At 34.3% G+C, this 7,039-nt stretch overlaps 1 long non-coding RNA gene across 1 annotated transcript; it reads right to left on the bottom strand.

Moving 5' to 3' along the window:
* Nucleotides 1–613: 613 nt before the first annotated feature.
* LOC107795205 (uncharacterized) lies at nucleotides 614–5,615 on the bottom strand. Its single transcript, XR_012709822.1, has 3 exons — nucleotides 5,396–5,615; nucleotides 3,056–4,870; nucleotides 614–856 (listed from the first exon to the last, which is right to left on the bottom strand). It is a non-coding gene; the product is annotated as an uncharacterized LOC107795205 (long non-coding RNA).
* Between the last annotated feature and the right edge of the window lie 1,424 nt (nucleotides 5,616–7,039).

The raw sequence follows: 7,039 nt of genomic DNA, 5'->3' as shown, positions 1-7,039 counted from the left end.
AATTTTCTAGACTCAATGTTCTATAACCTATCCTAAAAGCATATATTTTTTCTCTTTTTTTTTTGAAACAAACACTCTATGGGAAATTATTAAGGAAAAATCCTACAAGAGAAAAATATTTTTTGATTCTTTTTTTTTTCTAAAATGAAGTCCAAACAATAAACCAAAGAAAAATATTTTGAATTTTCATTTGATATCCCTGAAAAAAGACTTCGAAATGAGAAATGAACAAAATAAAAAATACTTTTTTGGATTTCGGTTTTTGATTACCTAAGAAAGAAACTTTAAAGATAAAGATAAAGTATGTTTTTTTTCTATGCACAATGTCCTAAAGTTCCTGGGAAAATAAAAGAATTTTTAAAAATTTACATAAAAGAAGTGATAAAAAATTAAATGTTGTCAAAAATTAGGTGTTCACAATTAATACCTTAAAGAAAACTTTTTAAAAAGGTACTAAAAGGATTTTTTTTTTTTGAATTTTAGCCTTAATATACTAAAGGAAATATAAAAGCATTTTTTATTTTGATATTAATTTCCTAAAGGAAAAACCACCTCAAAGGATTTTTTTTTCATTTCTAGAATTAGTATTCTAAAGAAACTTATAACGGGAATGTGAAAACACAAAATTTCTTCTTGGTTCTTTGATTTATAACACACTTTTTCAATACGAAAATAGTAAATACAATAACAAAAGACTCGACATTACTGTACAAAATTAGAAGGTAAAAGAAAACATAAAAAGAAAAATAGACTCAAAGCACAAAAAGAAAAATCCCCTTAAGCAACTCCTGAATGATCCTGACTGGATGGTCTCGGGGTGTTTGTCATGCTCAAACTTCGGTAAGTAGATCCACACCTGTATGAGAAAACTTTAAACCAACGTTATGTGAGACAATAACACTCGCTACTGGATACATGCAAGACATGATTGAGGCTATTTTTGCAAAATGACTTATTTAGCCAAAAGGTGGCTAGAAGTGCAAAATTTGGCTAAGACCCCGCAAAGCCAAGAACCTAAGATTTACTAGGAAGACCGGACCATATGTAGGTTGCCTACGTATCATGCCCCAAAAGACGAGAATCAGGTATGCGTAGTTCGGGCAAATTGGATTTTTGTCTTTTGTTTTGAAAAAAAAAATGATGAAACATGTAAACATCTTTTTGGATTTTCTTTTCTTTTTTTTTTTCCTTTTCTTTTAAAAAATGACGGGGAAAATGCAAACTCTTTTTTTTTGGATTTTTTCATTTTCAATTTTTGGTTTTTTTTTTTTGAAAAAGTGTGCAAGAAAATTATAACTGGACCCCACTTGCTTCATTTTTATACTTCAACCTCTTTTCTTTCTCATTTTTTCCTTTTTTTCCATTTGCCCTCAACTATCATTGGTCCGCCAAATGACCCTTTTACCCTTGAAGAAATGCAACATGTAGCACATAGGATGCATCAAGATGGTCTGTTATTTTGGGTACACCTGTCCTAGACGGACCCAATACCTGTGTTGAGTCCCCAAAGTCAAATGCACATGATGCAAACAAGCGTTCCTACTAGGGATCCGGCATGAGGCTATGTTATTCTAGGCATAAAAACCTAGGTTTATTTGTTCTAGACCTGGCTTACCCGAGCGGACAACTCGAGTCGAGGGGGGCAGCGTACCGGGAATACAGAAGCTTCACCAGCTTTGCAACTTATCCGAACCTCGTTCTAAAATTGGGATGACTCTAACAGAAGAGAAGTCACACGAAGTGCACACTTCCCAAATGATTTAAAAGATTCAGAGAGAGGAGGGTTTCGCAACAATTTATATGTAGTCCAACAATATCAAAGCGGTAAAAAGCAACATTTAGCACATTAGGAACAAACATATAAAAATCAGATAATAAATAAAAGCCAACTATAACAGTTATTCTAAGCTCGAATTCTGAACCATGAACCAGACGTTCTGGGTTCTTGTCCCTAGCAGAGTCGTCAGAGTTGTCACACCTCCTTTTCACTACCCCGGAAGGGCGTATAAGGGAGTTTTTCCAATTTAAGTGACATTATTTGAAATGGGATTATTTTATTTAATTTCTCAGAGTCGCCACTTGGAATAGTTTAATTGGTGTTCCAAGTCACCGGTTTATTTTAAAACCCAAATTGAGGAAATTCGACTTTTCTTTTGAAGTCTGCGAACCAGAAATTCTAAGTAAGGAATTCTGTTAACCCGGGAGAAGGTGTTAGGCATTCCCGGATTCCGTGGTTCTAGCATAGTCGCTTAAACTATTATAATTGGCCTATTATCTGATTTTAATACATCTTTTAACCTATGATATATTTTAACTTTGTTAAACCGCTTTTAATTATTTTTAGGAAGATTCAACGTTATTTAAACACACCTTGAACCGCGCCACATGAAATGCACCCGCGATCCGCAACACACTTTATCTAACGTTGTTGAAAATTGGAGTTGGATCACATGAAATGCACATCCGAATTTAAGGAAATTAATTTAAAATAGTGCGCCTAAAGCAACTACGATTGATAATTCTTACCATATTTGGGGTTCATTGTTAGGCCAAAAGATTACAGATACGAAGTTGTGGAAGGAGTGAGCTAACTTATAAAATGGAAAATAAGCCAAAAATGTTATTTAAAGAAAAGGCTTACTGGACTTGAATCAAATTCACAAATAGAATCAATAGACCAATCTAATTTCATTTTCTAAGTTCTATAGGACTAAACAGAGGACCAATTTTCAAATGAGTAAATTAACAAATGCTCCAAAACAACAAATCAAGCAAACGTCAGAAAACAATTACGTAATTGGTTTATCCCATTTTTTTATTACATAAAATCACAACCCATTTAATGGAACAATTTTATCTTCTACACCCATACAATTATAATCCAAACAAATCACAAAAATGGGATAGAGCCAACGTATTTAAATTTCCAAACAAAGAAAACAATGCAACATTCAAAAAAATACTAACACAACAATTAATAGGACAAAACAACAAAAATCAGAAGACAACTGACAATAAAAATTTATTAGGAGCGAAACAGTAAAAAAGAATGAACCTCAACTGAAACAACGATTTTTCATTGAACCAAGCCTCCGGCAAAACTCATACAGCGATCGATTTTGACTCACACTAGAGATCCGACGACAGAGCTTAGGCCTAAAATTGATTTAAGACCAGAATTGCAAAAGGAAAAACCTTGTTTGGACCTCATGCAGAAGCTGTTCGGCGACCTCGACTCAACTCTCGATGCTACTGCTTGTGTGCGAAAAGGACTGCATTTTTTCTGCTTTTTTAGTGGTTTTGGGTGAAGTTAAGGACTGCTTTGAGGATGGATTTGAGCAGATATTCAGCTGCTATTTCAGGTGTTTCGGAGTTAGTTTTGATTAGTTTTTGGTGGAGTTTGAAGGTTGCTTCAATAGTGGAGGAAGGCTGAGTTCTTTTGGAGCTTTTACATGGTGAAAATGGAGGTTTTTCGTTGGATTTTTGGAGGAACAGAGAAGAAGGAATGTTTGCTGAAGCGTTCTGTTCTTAAGGAAGAAGAAGATGGGAGTCAGACTCCCAATCCTCAATTGCGGCTGTCAGCTTTTGGTCGCCCTTTCCTTTCTTTTTGTTAGTGCCCTCTTTTAGATTTTCGTTTTTAATCCAATCTTCTGGAAAACAACGGATTCAACAGGATTTTTTAGGTGTAGGTCTATGTAAGGATTATGTACTATTATATAGGGGTAGGGATTAAGTTAGGAGTATGGGCGTAGGAATTATGGGCTTGGTAATTATAGACTAGGTCCAAAAATTAGGCCTAAAGATGAGTTGCTCGAGCCCAAGTTTTACTATTTCCTCGCGAACGAGATTAAAATACGATCTCATTTATTAATTAGTCCTACTTAAGTAAAATAACTGTTAAAATAAGACTGACCATTAAAACGAAACTATTTTTGGTATTTTTCAAGATTAAAAATGACTACAAAACATTAATAATTTTTTTTTGTAATTTTCATTTTCTTGAAATAAAATAAAGTAAAAGAGTCAAAATTAATTGAAATAGCGATATTAGGCCTAAATTAAATATTAACAAGCTAAAATATAAAAAATATTGGGGAGGGTCAAAAATCACATGTCTACAATATCCTCCGCCAAAATTGGAGGACATCTTAAATGAACACCAAGTCTATCCTCTTTCACCAGTTTTATAGAATTCAAACCAAATAAAATGAAAAGCATATCTTAGAAAAGTCAGGCGGGTTGGAATACTTTCCAATCCAGGTGATAACTGTTAGCACTAAAAACCTCTTATTGTTCGAGAATGCTTGAAACATTCAAAGACTAGAGTATGCAGATTTTATCATTCCTGAACCTGAAACTTATCAACCAGAAATTTGTTGTGAACATTTTAAATGTTTTATGATTCAACTAGGATTTTGCCCATTCTGTACTTCATACAACCATACATATAAATACAATTGATATGTCAAAACCAACTCAACAGACGAGTGAAAACTAGAGGAGAAGTTTAATAACATATGTTACACTAGATAACTGTTCAAAGTATATCACACATAAGATTTTTCTACTATTTATTCTGTTCTTATGTGTTGGCAGCTGAAACTCACGGGGAGATTGAGCACTGAGCATGGTATAACTGAAAAACAATGCAAAAACATATCGGCCCTGTCCTCTAAGCTCATGACAATCAAGTGTAGCAAGGAATAAAAGAATCAATAAGCTTTGATTTTCAACAATTATGAATTCAGAATATATTACATCTGCTCAAAAGAAAGGATAAAGTTAACTAACAAGAGCTATACCTATCAAATATGATTTTGTTGATGTCGATCCCAATAGTTTTACCAGCTGTTTTAGATTCCTTAGCTACCTATCAAGGCAATAAATGATATTTAGGTTAATATTAGCAGAAAAAAAAATAAAAAATGTCAAAATTTAAACAAACACAAACTTAATTGAATAGAAAAGTAACAAAACTTGACACAAAAATAAACGGAAAAAAAACTATTAGCAGAAATTGACAGCTAAAACAGTGAAATCGACAGCCGAATCAATAAAATTGATTGCCAAACGGTGAAATTGATGGGCTTAAGCAGTGAATCGACAACTAAAATCAGTGATTTAAACTGATCTTCGTCCAATACACACAGATGCACGCCTAAAATCAATGAAATCAATGGCTAAAACAGCGAAATCAAAACCTAAATTAGTGAAATTCACAGCTAAAATCAGTGGTTTAAACTGATATCCATCCAATACACACACATGCACGCATTAAATCAGTGAAATTAACGGCATTTTGGAAGGAATTACACGAACGACTTGAAACCGGAGACGTATTGAAGTGAGTATTTATCAGAAAAGGGCTATTTATAGACGAATTCAAACACATTACCTTAAACGAGTTGAAGTCTGATCTCCTTACATAAAAGCTAAAGGATTTGGGAGAATCGTTAACGGATATGACCGTCTTACATCATTCTAATCTCCTTAAACCTCTTATATTACAGTGATTTAATTTGGGGAATCGCTTGTTTAGAGAGAACGAGAGAGACGGTGTAGAGTCTAGAGAGAGAAGGTGTGTCTGTTTAGGGAGCTTTAGGTGTTTGAATGATATTTACGTTATCATTAAATTTAATGCTAATATTTTTAATAATGTTACTGAATAATAACATTAAATATTAGCGGAAAAGAATTATTAAAAATTTCGTCTAATTAGTGGCGGTTTAGAACTGCCGTAATTGCAAAAAAAATGTTGGTTTAACAATTACGCACTAATGGCGTCTGGAACGTCGCCGTATTATGATAAATATTGCGGCTGTTTCTTTGAACCGCCGTTATTTAACCGCCGCAATAATTCCGGTTTTTGGTAGTGATTAGGAGGCGTAGTCCTTATATTGCTCACCAAAAAATTGCAGCATAACAGAGGAGGGCATCAACCTAGCCTCTGTTAAAAAGAACCCCCTGTAATAATAACCAAGGTTGTATACAAGTACAAAGATCCACAATCTATGTTATAAACACTCCTATGATCCTATACAAGATTAGTACCCTTGTACATCCAATTTATCGAAGACAAACTAGTGCCAAAAACAAAAAACTTATGACAACATGTTCCTCCTTTGCTTATGCCTTATTGAAGCCATTTGATCCTTGTCCATCAAATAGGGTCCTGCGTCATGCGTCACACCTGGGCAGATCTCTAGGATTGAGGAAATGGATTCATTCTCTTCAATGCCCCATTTAGCAAGAGCATATGCTACTTGATTAGCCTCACATAAACAATGTTGGATCTCAAATTTCACATGTTGAAGTAGTTGTTTAGTATCCAAAATTATATCATGCATTTGCCATGCTAAGCTTGCGTTCCCTTTAATCATATTGATTACTAACGTAGAGTCACATTCAAGGACGATATTTTGGAAACCTCGTGAAATACACCACTTCACCCCATCCATGCTGCCTTTGCCTCCACCAAATTGCTACTGCCCCTTCCCATGCTATATGCAAAAGCCAAGATCAAATTGCCTTCAGAGTCTCTAATAATACCTCTAGCCCCCATAACCCCTTCCTCATTCCGACTTCCATCAGTATTTATTTTGACCTAGTTGGAGAGAGGTTTCATCCACTTACATCAAAACATTCAATCTTATGGGAGAGTGAAAGAACTTGATCACAGATGCCAAACCAGTGACCAAGCCACTCCTTGGTGCAATAGTGTTTAGATATGGACCATATTAAATGGTTCAGAAATTGATACTTTACTCTAGCCCTTGAAATTCTAGTATTTCCGCACCTTAATGCACATCTTGCCTTCCAATTTCCTAACAAATTACAATCTACCACCAAATGACTTGTATCTAGTCAAATGATGTTCACATAAGTCATTATAAGCTTTAGGAATCAACTCATACTTAAAAGGTTCAATATTTACTCATTTTAAAAAATTCAACCTCAGGCCCACACGCTCGAAATTCGAAATAAATTGAAGATTATGATTACTCATAACACCACAAGTCCAAATATATAATTTTCTCTC

This window comes from Nicotiana tabacum, chromosome 1 (genome assembly GCF_000715075.1).
Source record: "Nicotiana tabacum cultivar K326 chromosome 1, ASM71507v2, whole genome shotgun sequence".
NCBI lineage: Eukaryota > Viridiplantae > Streptophyta > Magnoliopsida > Solanales > Solanaceae > Nicotiana > Nicotiana tabacum.
This window is presented reverse-complemented; position numbering and strand designations above follow the sequence as displayed.